This window comes from Salvelinus fontinalis, chromosome 27, assembly GCF_029448725.1.
Source record: "Salvelinus fontinalis isolate EN_2023a chromosome 27, ASM2944872v1, whole genome shotgun sequence".
NCBI classification, from domain to species: domain Eukaryota; kingdom Metazoa; phylum Chordata; class Actinopteri; order Salmoniformes; family Salmonidae; genus Salvelinus; species Salvelinus fontinalis.
In genome coordinates this window covers 4,337,528-4,353,311 of record NC_074691.1, presented here as the reverse complement: position 1 = coordinate 4,353,311, position 15,784 = coordinate 4,337,528, and positions in this window count along the sequence as shown.

Genomic DNA, 15,784 nt, shown 5'->3' with positions numbered 1-15,784 from the left:
TTGTGTTTGTAAATTAGTAGGAATTGAGCGTCGTATACAGGCAAGTGTTCAAATGGGGGGGAACTGGATTCTGGGATTGAAATACTTTTTTAATGGGAAAAAAATTATAAGGTGAATTCAAGGATTTTATATGAGTGATTTTCTACCCCTGGTATACAGGTTGTGAGTTAGGCTAACTCAATATTACTTGATCCAAGATGGCGTAGCAGTCGGACGTGTGTTTTGTCTTGTCCTGTCCCGTGTAAATATCGTTTTCCTTATTTTTTTCGGTTATATTTCGTATATATTTTAATCTCACTTTCCATCTACGGACTGAATATACTCTCCTGCAACCCGCCTCACCCAATGTGGTACAGATATATTTTTATACTTTAGAACCGGAACCCCCATCAGAAGCTAGCGCGCTAACTAGTCAGTTAGCCACTGCTAGCGGTCTTCATCTTTAACTCGGACACCAGCCAGCCTCAGCTCGGTCAATACCTGCCAGTCTACACAGCGCGATATCAACCCAGAGCATATCGGACTGCTTTTTCTCTACCACATCTCTAAATTCCTACCGCAAGCTTTGAACCTTTACACCAGAACATTGCAGCTATCTATCTGCAATCCGAGTGGCTACTTCTGACTAACGTCTCTGTCCCAAAGCAAGCACCAGCTAGCCTCGAGCTAGGCCTATCTCCCGGCTAGCCGAAAAGGTCCACCAGCTAATTATTGGGCTACAATACCTCTTTTGCCTATTGGCCTGGACCCTTTCCTGCCGACACGGAGCCCCGCCGATCCATCATGACTGGTTTGTTGACGTAATCATCCGAGGGGGTTTCAACAGGCTCTTCCGTTGTGAAGTCGCCGAAGGCACATCTGCTGACCCTGGCCCGCTAGCTGTCTGAATCGCCATGTCTCCAGCTCGCCTACGTAATAGCAACTACTGAATCGGCTCCCTGTCTTAACTATTGCTACTCATTGGACCCTATGATCACTCGGCTACACATGCCTCTCCCTAATGTCAATATGCCTTGTCTATTTCTGTTTTGGTTAGTGATTTATTGTCTTATTTCACTGTAGATCCCCCAGCCCTGCCCAATATGCCTTAGATAGCCCTTTTGTCTCACCCCCTACACATGCGGTGACCTCAGATGGCTTAAATGGTGCCTCTAAAGACAAAACCTCTCATCGTCACTCAATGCCTAGGTTTATCTCCACTGTACTCACATCCTACAATACCATTGTCTACATTATGCCTTGAAGCTTCCACGCCCAGAAATATGCTCCTTTTTCTCTGTTCTGAACGCACTAGACGACCAGTTCTTATAGCCTTGAGCCGTAACCTTATCCTACTCCTCCTCTGTTCCTTTGGTGATGTAGCGGTTAACCCAGGCCCTGCAGCCCCCAGCACCACTCCCTTTCCCCAGGCGCTCTCATTTGTTGACTTCTGTAACCGTAAAAGCCTTGGTTTCATGCATGTTAACATCAGAAGCCTCCATAACTAAGTTTGTTTTTTTCACTGCTTTAGCACACTCCGCAAACGCTGATGTCCTAGCCATGTCTGAATCCGGGCTTAGGAAGGCCACCAAAAATCCAGAAATTTCCATCCCCAACTACAACATTTTCAGACAAGATAGAACTGCCAAAGGGGGCGGAGATGCAATCTACTACAGCGAGAGCCTGCAGAGTTCTGTCATGCTATCCAGGTCTGTGCCCAAACAATTCAAGCTTCTACTTTTAAAAATGCACCTTTCCAGAAACAAGTCTCACCGTTGCCTCTTGTTATAGACCCCCCTCAGCCCCCAGCTGTGCCCTGGACACCACATATGAATTGATTAACCCCCCCATATATCTTCAGAGTTCGTACTGTTAGGTGACCTAACCTGGGACATGCTTAACACCCCGGCCGTCCTAGAATCTAAACTAGATGCCCTCAATCTCACACAAATTATCAAGGAACCTACCAGGTACAACCCTAAATCCATAACCTTGGGCACCCTCTTAGATATCATCCTGACCAACTTGCCCTCTAAATACACCTCTGCTGTCTTCAACCAGGATCTCAGCGGTCTTTGCCTTCGTGCGTAATGGGTCCGCGGTCAAACGACCACACCTCATCACAGTCAAACGCTCCCTAAAACACTTCAGCGAGCAGGCCTTTTCTCATCGACCTGGCCCGGGTATCCTGGAAGGATATGGATCTCATTCCGTCAGTAGAGGATGCATGGTTGCTCTTTAAAAGTGCTTTCCTCACCATCTTAAATAAGCATGTCCCATTCAAAAAATGTAGAACTAAGAACAGATATAGCCCTTGGTTCTCTCCAGACCTGATTGCCCTTGACCAGCACAAAGAAAATCCTGTGGCGTTGTGCGTTAGCATCAAATAGCCCCCGCGATATGCAATTTTTCAGGGAAGTCAGGAACATTCCGTTAGGAAAGCTAAGGCTAGCTTTTTCAAATGGAAATTTGCATCCTGTAGCACTAATTCCAAAAAGTTTTGGGACACTAAAGTCCATGGAGAATAAGAGCACCTCCTCCCAGCTGCCCACTGCACTGAGCCTAAATAAATCTACGATAATCGATCATTTCAATAAGCATTTTTCTACGACTGGCCATGCTTTCCACCTGGCTACCCCCACCAAGAGCTCTGCACCGACTGCAGCAACTTGCCCAAGCCCCCCCTACTTCTCCTTCACCCAAATCCAGACAGCTGATGTTCTGAAAGAGCTGCAAAATCTGGATCCCTACAAGTCAGCTGGGCTAGACAATCTGGACCCTCTCTAAAATGATCCACTGAAATTGTTGCAACCCCTATTACTAGCCTGTTCAACCTCTTTCGTATCGTCTGAGATCCCCAAAGATTGGGAAGCTGCCGCGGTCATCCCCCTCTTTAAAGGGGGAGACACTAGACTCAAACCGTTATAGACCTTTATCCATCCTGCCCTGCTTTTCTAAAATCTTCGCAAGCCAAGTTAACAAACAGATCACCGACCATTTCGAATCCCACCGTACCTTCTCCTCTGTGCTATCCGGTTTCCGAGCCGGTCACGGGTGCACCTCAGCCACGCTCAAGGTCCTAAACGATATCATAACCACCATCGATAAAAGACATTACTGTGCAGCCGTCTTCATCGACCTGGCCAAGGCTTTTGACTCTGTCAATCACCTCATTCTTATCGGCAGACTCAATAGCCTTGGTTTCTCAAATTACTGCCTCGCATGGTTCACCAACTACTTCTCGGATAGAGTTCAGTGTGTCAAATCGGAGGGCCTATTGTCTGGACCTCTGGTAGTGTCTATGGGGGTGCCACAGGGTTCAATTCTCAGGCTGACTCTTTTCTCTGTATATATCAATGATGTCGCTCTTGCTGCTGGTGATTCTTTGATCCACCTCTACGCAGATGACACCATTCTGTATACTTCTGGCCATTCTTTGGACACTGTGCTAACTAACTTCCAGACGAGCTTCAATGCCATACAACTCACCTCCGTGGCCTCCAACTGCTTTTAAATGCTAGTAAAACTAAATGCACGCTCTTCAACCGATTTGCTGCCCACACCCCGCCCGCCTAGCATCACAACTCTGGACGGTTCTGACCTAGAATATGTGGACAACTCCAAATACCTAGGTGTCTGGTTAGACTGTAAACTCTCCTTCCAGACTCACATTAAGCTCCATCTCCAATACAAATGAAATCTAGAATTGGCTTCCTATTTCGCAACAAAGCCTCCTTCACTGATGCTGCCAAACATACCCTCGTAAAACTGACTATCCTACCGATCCTTGACTTCGGCGATTTTATTTACAAAATAGCCTCCAACACTCTACTCAGCAGACTGGATGCAGTCTATCACAGTGCCGTCCGTTTTGCACCAAAGCCCTATATTCTACCCATCACTGCGACCTATATGCTCTCGTTGGCTGGCCCTTGCTACATATTCGTCGCCAAACCCACTGGCTCCGGGTCATCTATAAGTCTTTGCTAGGTAAAGCCCCGCCTTATCTCAGCTCACTGGTCACCATAGCAGCACCCATCCATAGCACTCGCTCCAGAAGGTATATTTCACTGGTCATCCCCAAAGCCAACACTTGCTTTGGCCGCCTTTCCTTCCAGTTCTCTGCTGCCAATGACTGGAACGAATTGAAAAATCACTGAAGCTGGAGACTAATATCTCCCTATCTAACTTTAAGCATCAGCTGTCAGAGCAGCTTACCGATCACTGTACCTGTACACAGCCAATCTGTAAATAGCCCAACCATCTAGCTTCCCCATATTGTTATTTATCTTCTTTCTCTTTTGCACCCCAGTATATCTACTTACACATCATCATCTGCACATATATCACTCCAGTGTTAATGCTAAATTGACGTTATTTCGCCTCTATGGCCTTTTTATAGCCTTATCTGCCTGCTCTTCTACATTAGCACACACTGTACATAGATATTTATATTGTGTTATTGACAGTAAGTTTGTTTATGTGTAACTCTGTTGTTTTGTGTTGCACTGCTTTGCTTTATCTTGGCCAGGTCACAGTTGTAAATGAGTACTTGTTCTCAACTGGCCTACCTGGGTAAATAAATAAATAATATACATACATGCATACAGTTGAAGTTTACTAGGATGAAATGTCAGGAATTGTGAAAAATAGAGTTTAAATAGCCAAATACATTTAAACTCTATTTTTCACAATTCCTGACATTTAATCCAAGTAAAAATTCCCTGTCTTAGGTCAGTTAGGATCTCCACTGTATTTTAAGAATGTGACATGTCAGAATAATAGTAGAGAATTATTTATTTCAGCTTTTATTTCTTTCATCACATTCCCAGTGGGTAAGAAGTTTACATACACTCAATTAGTATTTGGTAGCATTGCCTTTACATTGTTTAACTTGGGTCAAACGTTTCGGGTAGACTTCCACAAGCTTCCCACAATATGTTGGGTGAATTTTGGCCCATTCCTCCTGACAGGGCTAGTGTAACTGAGTCAAGTTTGTAGGCCTCCTTGCTTGCACATGCTTTTTCAATTCTGCCCACAACTTTTCTATGGGATTGAGGTCAGGGCTTTGTGATGGCCACTCCAATACCTTGACTTTGTCCTTAAGCCATTTTGCCACAACTTTGTAAGTATGCTTGGGGTCATTGTCCATTTGGAAGACCCATTTGCGAACAGTCTTTAACTTCCTGACTGATGTCTTGGTGTTGCTTCAATATATCCACATAATTTTCCTTTCTCGTGCACCAGTCCCTCCTGCAGCAAAGCACCCCCACAACATGATGCTGCCACCCCCGTGCTTCACGGTTGGGATGGTGTTCTTCGGTTTGCAAGCGTCCCCCTTTTTCCTCCAAACATAATGATTTTCGTTATGGCCAAACCATTCTATTTTTGTTTCATCAAACCAGAGGACATTTCTCCAAAAGGTACGATTTTTGTCCCCATGTGCAGTTGTAATCCGTAGTCTGGCTTTTTTATGGCGGTTTTGGAGCAGTGGCTTCTTCCTTGCTGAGCGGCCTTTCAGGTTATGTCGATATAGGACTCGTTCTACTGTGGATATAGATACTTTTGTGCCTGTTTCCTCCAGCATCTTCACAAGGTCCTTTGCTGTTGTTCTGGGATTGATTTGCACTTTTCGCACCAAAGTACATTCATCTCTAGGAGACAGAACGCGCCTCCTTCCTGAGCGGTATGACGGCTGCGTGGTCCCATGGTGTTTATACTTGCGTATTATTGTTTGTACAGATGAACGTGGTACCTTCATGAGTTTAGAAATTGCTCCCAAGGTTGAACCAGACTTGTGGAGGTCTACAACAAAATATTTTTTGAGGTCTTGGCTGATTTCTTTAGATTTTCCAATGATGTCAAGCACAGAGGTACTGAGTTTGAAGGTAGGCTTTGAAATACATCCACAGGTACACCTCCAATTGACTCAAATGATGTCATTTAGCCTATCAGAAGCTTCTAAAGCAATGATATAATTTTCTGGAATTTTCCAAGCTGTTTAAAGGCACGGTCAACTGGAATTGTGATACAGTAAATTAATCTGTAAACAATTGTTGGATGTCCTAACCAACTTGCCAAAACTATAGTTTGTTAACAAGAAATGTGTGTGTTTGATTCGCTTTCCCAGTGAGTTGACATACGTGACATGTTTTACAAAATTGGATCACATCAGACTTCAAACCTGGCCAGAAAAAATGACGAAGGACCCGGTTATAAGTCTTTGTGATCCCCAAATGTCCAGACCACGCCTGGTCATGGTAGAGTGACAGCACCTGCTGTCGGAACGGTGTAGGAACAACCACTTGACACACTTCACTCCAGTCATTAACAGTGTCATGAGCTGCCCATTTCCGCATCAAAACTCCTGCTTCCATAAAGTAGGCGGTCTCCTTAGTTTTAGCTTCCTCAATGGAAATTACCGAAGCAAAACACTTACGAAGACTGGTGTCTCCTTTTTGACAATCACCTTCTCAGGGGTGACAGACAAAAGAATGTCATGTAATTGGTGCGTGATTTTGCAGTCCCCTGCCATAGTTTTTACAGGAGTAAAAACTGTCGGACTTGCAGAAGGAATACTCGGTGCATTGTCTTCTACTTCAACATTCTCAAAAATGGAACTAGCCAAATCCACCACATCTCCAAGCTTGCGAGATTGTGCCCTCGTTAAGACACAAGCAGGAAAAACATGGGGAAATGCTTGAACCAATTTCTCATCTGTAGTTCTGATTTCTGGGTTGTCTACTACCTCTAACACAGGAGTAACGTTACCACCAGCAATATCATTCCCTAGTAGCAATGTGACTCCTTTTACTGGCAGTGTAGACACTACACCAACACGGAAACGTCCTGATACCAAGTCTGACGCTAAGTGGACCCAGTGTAATGGTACAGGTACTGTTTTTTGTCTCTGCCCTGTAATATAACATGTGAGCCACAATATGTTTCAGGAGACCAGGGTAAAGCATCAGTAATGATTACTGACTGTGCCGCCCCAGTGTCTTGTAAGATTTTAATTGGCTTTTGATCAGCTTGTTCTCCAGTTAAGGAAACACAACTGGTAGAGATAAACGGAGCATAAACAGGATCCGGTTTCTCAAATGCTGAATCAATACCTCGGACCAACGGACGAGCCAAAGACTTGACTAAACCCAAACTTTTCCTTTTTGGGGACGGTGACTGTTTTGGTTTATTTTTCAAAACTGGGCAGTCCGCAGTCACGTGACCCTTTTGGTGACAGTAAAAACATTCACGGATCTCATGAAAAGGCTTGTCAGAGAAAAAGCGACCTGAACGTGGCACTGATGACGTAATCAGTCTACCTTCAAAACGAGGTGCACCAAAGACAGTTTTGTGTGTCAAAGCATACTCATCTGGCCCAGGCAGCAGTGTTGGCAATGTCACCACTTTCTGTTCGTTTAAATGAACTACAATTCTATCAGGGAGGTTGCTTTTAAAATCCTCCAGCAGCATCAACTCCCGAATATCAGCAAAGGTGTTAGCTTTGCTGGCTGAACACCATCGATTAAACAGATACTCTTTGTCCCTTGCAAACTCAACAAAAGTACGGTGAGAGGGTTTCTTGTGGTTCCTGAAGCGCTGTCTATAAGCTTCAGGCACCAACTCATAAGCCCGCAACACGGTAGTTTTAACTGTTTCGTAGTGTAAACTGTCTTCCAGCGAGAGAGCAGCTACTACTTCCTGGGCTTTCCCAGACAACTTACATTGTAACAGGAGCGGCCAAACCTCGAGTGGCCAATGTAGCGCAGCGGCCACACGCTCAAACGCAGAGAAATAGGAATCAACTTCCGACTCTCGGAATGGAGGGACTAAAGCTATATTTTTACTTACATCAAAGTGGGCTTGATGATGAGCAGCTTTTGGAGTCGTACCGGAGCCAGCATCTAGCTCCAGTTGTCGGATCCTCACCTCCTTGTCGGCTTCTATTTTCCTAATTTCAAGATCAAAATGCATTTGTCTCTCCTTATCTTGTTGCTCCATTTTTAACCGGGCCAGCCTCACCTTCAGCCTAGCAGTCCCGTCTGAACGACCTGAAGCAGAAGATAAAGGATCGAATCGAGGCAATGTAAAGGGGGTACGAGCAACCCCTTCCTCTGCCCTGTCCTCCGACTTGGCATCGGAAAGTCTACCCGTCTCCTCTCCTTGCAATGAGAGAATTCTTTCTCTTACTAATCCCTCCCTGACTAGCACCAAAAGCTCAGCCTTCAGGGCTTTCTCAGGGATAATGAATCCATAATGGTCAGCTATAGCTAAAAGGTCTACTTTTCGAAACCTCAACAAACAATCAATAGAGGGCGCTTCAATGAACTTGGAGATGGCTGAGGCAGCCATCTTGTACACAACAATCTACTGAACACACAAACTAAACAAGTCATCCAAACTCACAACCTACCATCACACCTCAATCACTAACCACAGAGAGCTCAGTGCAGCAGGGTCCGGTGGGTTTAATGGAACCCCGGATGAGCCCCCATTATGTTACGCACGCCTCTCTGAAGAGGCAACGCAACACCCTGCTACAACTCAACTCCCCGTGAAGTGAAATAGGTATGGACTGTAGGTGCGAGTAAGGATGACAAAAGTCAGAATTTACCGCTTACTAGGATTTATTTCCTACACGGTAATATGGGGAAAAGGGGCTGGACGGAACCAAAGCAAAGAAAGTAAATATCAAAGCTTCCACCTCTCCTAACCTGCCTACCCACTACTTACCTATCTTAGCACCACCTGGTGCCCTAACCAAAATACAGGGGGTGGTCCGCCCAGGTCTTACCTAGTGTGCCTAGACAGTGAATATACTACTATGTATGCCCGCGGGCCTCTTGCCTAAGCACTCCCTAGGTGCCTTCCCCTTCCCCCCCTGGGAACAAATGAAACAGGATAACAAACAATTTCAATAATCAAAACAGTGCGTCCTATTGACACACAGACATAATCAATCAGCTCCCTCAGCAACAACTTACATAGTACATACAAATCTCTTTGAGAAACAACCAACACTTTATCACAATCAAATTCTCCAGAAAGAATCTCTCTCTAATCTCTCCAAAATATTCAATCTTCTCTCTCTCTAATCTCTTTCTAATGATTTCTCTCACAACATTCAATCTTCTCTCCTACTGAACAGAACACTGGCTTTTATATAGCTTCAGGAGTCTAATTGGATACAGCTGCATCTTGACGAGGGGGCGGGGTCAGCTCTCTAATCATCCATTAGCCATTGAGTCGACCAATCAGCTGGTTGGGGAGGCTTCCAGGAAGCCATCTCCTGAAACACACACACTCAAATACAACACAGAAACTGGGGAACGTAACAGTGGTTGAAAAACTATTTTTAATGACACCAACCTAAGTGTATGTAAACTTCCGACTTCAACTGTGTGTGTGTGTGTGTGTGTGTGTGTGTGTATGTATATATATATATATATATATATATATATATATATACTGCTCAAAAAAATAAAGGGAACACTTAAACAACACAATGTAACTCCAAGTCAATCACACTTCTGTGAAATCAAACTGTCCACTTAGGAAGCAACACTGATTGACAATAAATTTCACATGCTGTTGTGCAAATGGAATAGACAAAAGGTGGAAATTATAGGCAATTAGCAAGACACCCCCAAAACGAGTGATTCTGCAGGTGGTGACCACAGACCACTTCTCAGTTCCTATGCTTCCTGGCTGATGTTTTGGTCACTTTTGAGTGCTGGCGGTGCTCTCACTCTAGTGGTAGCATGAGACGGAGTCTACAACCCACACAAGTGGCTCAGGTAGTGCAGTTCATCCAGGATGGCACATCAATGCGAACTGTGGCAAAAAGGTTTGCTGTGTCTGTCAGCGTAGTGTCCAGAGCATGCAGGCGCTACCAGGAGACAGGCCAGTACATTAGGAGACGTGGAGGAGGCCGTAGGAGGGCAACAACCCAGCAGCAGGACCGCTACCTCCGCCTTTGTGCAAGGAGGTGCAGCGCCCTGCAAAATGACCTCCAGCAGGCCACAAATGTGCATGTGTCTGCTCAAACAGTCAGAAACAGACTCCATGAGGGTGGTATGAGGGCCCGACGTCCACAGGTGGGGGTTGTGCTTACAGCCCAACACCGTGCAGGACGTTTGGCATTTGCCAGAGAACACCAAGATTGGCAAATTCGCCACTGGCGCCCTGTGCTCTTCACAGAGGAAAGCAGGTTCACACTGAGCACATGTGACAGACGTGACAGAGTCTGGAGACGCCGTGGAGAACGTTCTGCTGCCTGCAACATCCTCCAGCATGACCGGTTTGGCGATGGGTCAGTCATGGTGTGGGGTGGCATTTCTTGCCCTATGCCCCCCTTCACTCAATCTAAAGACTGAATAACCAGACATTCAAATAATAATGTCAAATATTAGTCACATGCTTCGTAAACAACAGGTGTAAACTAACAGTGAAATGCTTACTTACGGACCCTTCCCAACAATGCAGAGAGAAAGAAAATAGTGAAATAGAAAAGTAATAATATATACACAATGAGTAATTGACTATATACACAGGGTACCAGTACTGAGTCAATGTGCAGAGGTCAGAGGTAATTGAGGTACACACTGTGTAACTAGGAATAAAGCGACATAATACACAGTAGCAGCAGCATATATGATGAGTACAAATACAGTTTGTGCATAAAGGGTCAATGCAGGTAGTCCTGGTAGCTATTTGGTTAACTATTTAACTAAATATTTAGCTGTCATGGCTTGGGGGTAAAAGCTGTTCAGGGTCTTGTTGGTTCCAGACTTGGTGCATCGGTACTGCTTGCCATGCGGTAGCAGAGAGAACAGTCTATGACTTGGGTGGCTGGTGTCTTTTGTAAATGTTTATATAGTGCCTTTAGAAAGTATAGACTTTTTCTACATTTTGTTGTTACAAAGTTAGATTAAAATGGATTTAATTGTCTTTTTTGTCAACGACCTACATAAACTACTCTCATGTAAAAGTGGAAGAGAAGTTCTAACGTTCGTAAAGCAATTACGAAACAGAACATACTAATATTTCTTGTCGAGATAAGTATTCGACCCGAGTCGATACATAATAGAATCACCTTTGGCAGCGATTACTGTGAGTCTTTCTGGGTACAGTTCTTCGAGGTCTGTCAATATGGTTGTTGATCATTGCTAGACAGCCATTTTCAAGTGTTGCCATTTTCAAGCAGATTTAAGTTAAAACTGTTAGTAGTCCACTCAGGAACATTCAAAATTTTCTTGGTTAGCAACTCTAGTGTATATTTGGTCTTGTGTTTTAGGGTATTGTCCTGCTGAAGAGTGAATTTGTCTCCCAGTGTCTGTTGGAAAGCAGACTGAACCAGGTTTTCCTCTAGGATTTAGCCTGTGCTTAGCTCTATTCCGTTTCTTTTTATCATAAAAAAACTCCCTAGTACTTGGTCATAACAAGGTAAGACGAGCGGCGAGGGTGTGTGTCTATTCGGCAGTAACAGCTGGCGCGCAATGCCTAATATAAAGGAAGTCTCTAGATATTGCACCTCATTACAAGCTGTAGACCACACTATCTACCAGGAGAGTTTGTCTTTACTTTTCAAAGCCGGCTATTTACCACCACAAACCGATGCTGGCACTGACTGCACTCAACGAGCTGTATAAGGCCATAAGCAAAAAAGGAAATGCTCATCCAGAAGCTACACTCCTAGTGGCCGGGGACTGTACTGCAGGCAAACTTAAATCCGTTTTGCCTCATTTCTTCCAGCATGTCACGTGCAACCAGAGGGGAAAAAAACCTCTGGACCACCTTTACAAAGCTCTCCCTCGCCCTCCATTTGGCAAATCAAAGACAGATTTCAGTTTTCCTGCATAAAAATCACTGGTCGCTAGGAGTGGACCTTCTGGATGAGCATTTTCTCGTTTGCTTATGGCCTTATACAGCTGGTTGAGTGTGGTCTTAGTGACAGCATCGGTTTGTGGTGGTAAATAGACAGCTATGAAAAATATAAACTCTCTTGATAAATAGTATGTTCTACAACTTATCATGAAGTATTTTAACTCAGACGAGCAGAACCTTGAGACTTCCTTAATATTAGAGATTGCGCACCAGTTGACTTAAATATACTCCCCCCTTGAGCTCACCCGACGTTGCCATTCTGTCCTGCCGATGCATAGAAAAGCCAGCTTGTTGTATATTGTCCTCGTTCAGCCACGACTCCAAGAAACATAAGATATTACAGTCCTTCAGGTCCCGTTGATGGGATAGTCTTGAATAGAGCGCGTCCAGTTTGTTCTCATGTGATATTACGTTCGACAACAGAACAGAGGGTAGAGACAGTTCATGTACTCGCTGACGTAGTTTTGTCAGGTTGCCCTTGGGGATTAGGGCCTGGTCTGGCAGTATGTCCTGTGCATCTAACTTGTTGAAGTAGAAATCTTTATCCAAATCGAGGTTACTGATCGCTGTTCTGATGTCCTGAAACACTTTTCCGTCATAGGAAACGATGGTGAAAACATTATGTACAAAAATAGTTACGATCGGCACAAAAAAAACACACAAAATAGCAGGATTTGTCAGGAGCCCATAAAACGGCTGATATGTATAGCACCATTCTAGAACCACAGCAGACCATGTATTAAACTATGCACATTTGATTTATTGAAATTGCGTGGCTATCGGATGTTATCATGTTGTTCACCTGTGAGAGGGAGGGAAACATATTAGTTTGGTCGAATGCCGGTAATTGGTTTGGCGCGGAAACCTTTTGGTTGTGCGTCTCCAGCTAATTTAACTAACTATGCATGCATTGTGATCACGAGTTTATATGTATAATGTGAGCATGTTTAGCAAGCAGCAATAAACGGGGTTCACAGGATGACTGAAAGGACACGAGCAGTTGGCTAACAAAGCAAGCACTCAGTTCCTACATGACAATCTTCCTTTATGTGTAAATAGTGAAAGCATTATGATGTTTCAAGGTTTCCGTTATGAAAATGTGGCACCGGACATTTGACCTGCAGTATTTAAATTTACCGGATATTTGAGACATTTACCGGACCCATAGGCCTATAAATTGAATCCGTAACCTGATTAGAGAGTGTGTGTACACACACGGTGGTCAGAAAGAAAAAAATGATCTAAATGTGATTTCTGTCAAACAACAGTTTGAATTGAGATGTGTTCCACCTCATTAATTCACGTAAGAAGTAGCCCGAGGCTTTACTGAGCTGGACAAACTTCTCTCTTCAACGAGAGCCCAAGCACCTCCCCAGTGTTTCCCCAGATCAAGTATGAAGACATTGCACATCACTAGTCAGAACAGACTTTTCCCCCTAGCAAATTTTCTGGCTTGCACCCGCATTGCCTTCGTTGTTGTTTTCCTTACAGATAATAACTTTGGACATGTGTGCCTTCTACTTTAGCACACCGTATGAATGGAGCATAATGTATTTACTGTTTCATTCACATTTCAAGTACTGGTGACAAATCATGCATTATGATTCTTTCATAGATTGTAATGTACACGTGTATAAAATACTCTTTTGAGGATTGTACTGATTATGATGAGCTAATTCTAAGCTATTTGCCTGTTGTAAATGTGGCTGCATGTTTGTTGACATCATACAAAGCATTTTGGTTGTCACGTAAGCGTCTGTCAGATCAAAGATGTTGTAACAAGGTATAGTTCACTCGACTGACTTGCAGTGCATTCAGAAAGTATTCAGTACTTTGTTGAAGCACCTTTGGCAGTGATTACAGCCTCGAGTCTTATTGGGTATGACGCTACAAGCTTGACACACGTATTTGGGGAGTTCTGCAGTGCTTTGACATGAACTGTCAACAGGGTGACCTTATATAGACAGGTGTGTGGAAAACGGGAAGGGATCTGAATATGTTCCAACTGGGTTGGGTTTTGATTTTATTTAGCGTATAAACTTCTCCTGTTCTCCACCAATGTATTGATATATCCTCCATTGTAATATTTCCTGCATCATATCCCCCCACGATACCTTCCCCCATGGAACCCCCCCCCCCCAGAAATGAAATTAAACGCTCCACAAACCCTCCTAAAATGGTGTCATCCCTGTTTAGCTTTCGCACTATGGTCAGGCTAGGCATTAGTCTTGTATTTGGGGTGATCTTTGAGGTGAAAGCATTTTATTTTGTCGTTTTTGACAAGTCATGTGCTCTGGTCGAGTCCTGTGTAGCTCAGTTGGTAGAGCATGGCGCTTGCAACGCCAGGGTTGTGGGTTCGATTCCCACGGGGAACTAGTATGGGGGGAGAAAAGAAATAAGGAAAATGTATGCACTCACTACTGTAAATCGCTCTGGATAAGATTATCTGCTAAATGACTAAAATGTAAATGTTGTATACACTGTAACAAGTACATCAAAGATTTGTAATAGTTTGGCCACTTTTCAGAATAAGTTCTTATTTTTCAGGCGATGGGCACAGCCAACATTCATTTTGACTTTGTTTATTTACGTTTTATAGTAAATGGCATTCTGGGATTAGGGAGCTTTCGCTTGTCGAACATAAACAGACATGGCTGCCATCATAAAGAATTTAGCTGCTGTTAGCTTAGCTGACACACATCTGTATTCTAAACAATATGACATTTCTCCCTTGTGCTCAGCAGAGATGTGGTATGTTGTAAACAAGTCTAGCTGTTAGGTCGCTAACTTATGTTTTGTTTATTTGTCAGTGCAACCTGTTATTTAGACTGGTTTATGGAAAAGTGTTTGGCTGTGGTTGTGTTCTGTGTCATGCTTGGATGATGAAGTTCACATTTGTCTTTTACAATAAGGTGGAATAAAGTTGTGAAGACCTTCATTTCCCATCAGTACAAAACATTGTTTCGATGCTTTTCACATAACAATGATGTTTAGACACATTTGTTGCATCATACGTTCTGTTGCTACTGTTCCAATCACATACTTGCGATGGTATGCTGCAGGGAGCACTCCACAATGATCACAAATATGTGATCGTACGTGTCAAAGGGTTAACTTCTTGACGCTAGGAGGCAGAATGTTTATGTTTGGGAAAATGTTCCCAATGTAAACGGCCTATTTCTAGGTCCAGATGCTAGAATATGCATATAATTGAAAGAGTAGGATAGAAAACACTGAAGTTTCCAAAACTGTCAAAATATTGTCTGTGAGTATAACAGAACTGATTTTGCAGGCGAAAACCTGAGGAAATCCAACCCGGAAGTGACTCTTATTTTGAAAAATCACTGTTCCATTGCCTGCCTTTCGTCCATTTAAAGGGATATCAACCAGATTCCTTTTCCTATGGCTTCCTCAGGGTGTGAACAGTCTTTAGACATAGTTTCAAGCTTTTATTCTGAAAAATTTGCGAGATTTATCAAATCACGTCGGTGGATAGACGGATGTCCTTCCATTAGTTCATGCTCGCAACATTGATAGCTCAACATTTTCTTTCTCTCCTTTATTGAATAGTTTACAGTCCGGTTGAAATATTATCGATTACTAATGTTAAAAACAACCCGAGGATTGATTATTAAAAACGTTTGACATGTTTCTACGAACTTTACGGATACTTTTTGGGAATTTCGTCAACCCTTGATGACATGCCTAAGGCTGTGGAATACTGAACATAACGCGCCAAACAAATGGAGTTTTTTTTATATAAAAATAATCTTTATCAAACAAAAAGGAACATTTATTGTGTAACGGAGTCTCGTGAGTGCAAACATCCGAAGATCATCGAAGGTAAGCGATTCATTTTATTGCTTTTTTGGCTTTCGTGACCAATCTATATTGCTGCTAGCTGTTCGTAATGTTTTGT